This window comes from Arachis ipaensis, chromosome B10 (genome assembly GCF_000816755.2).
Source record: "Arachis ipaensis cultivar K30076 chromosome B10, Araip1.1, whole genome shotgun sequence".
In the NCBI taxonomy this organism is placed as follows: domain Eukaryota; kingdom Viridiplantae; phylum Streptophyta; class Magnoliopsida; order Fabales; family Fabaceae; genus Arachis; species Arachis ipaensis.
Window position 1 is genome coordinate 118,334,788 of NC_029794.2, and position 677 is coordinate 118,335,464.

The window sequence follows — 677 nt, forward strand, 5'->3', positions numbered from 1 at the left end:
ACATATAAATAAAGTTTAATTTTATAATATTCTATTATAAATTTGAATATATAAATTCTAAAATAAAACATATCCTTATACAGGTAATTACTTTTTTTTAATATGTAACTTAATTAAAAAAATAATTAATATATATAAAACCTTCAAAAGTTTGGTTGCTATATCTGAAAATCAACATTTCTATCATTCTATGTATATCTAAAAACATTATGTCAATTTCCAAAAATACCCCTAAAAAGAAAATTAAAAGAAAATTGGCAATGTATAACCCTTCAAAAAACTAAAGGGTGCTTAATTGCTACAACAAAGCCAAGCCATACATTGTTATACACATAGTCCTAGTCATCCCTTGTTGCTTGAATTGAATTTCTTGCTTCTTGTGAATTGGTGTTAATTTAATGAAGTTGGTGGGAGAGGGAATATAGCTAATAAATATTTCAACAATTCTACTGCAATTCTCTGCAATATCACTTGTTTTCAAAACGCATATTCCTTTATATAAGTTAAGGGGGTGGTCCTCACTCTTGCATGGAGAATGAAATCATTTCGAAAATGAAATTGCATGGAATAAGTAGTGATAATAAATTAAAAGGAAATGGCACATGTAACAAAATAAATAAATAAAGAATAAAGGTTTTTCTTCTATTATTATTTTTTATTATTATAATTGATTTTTT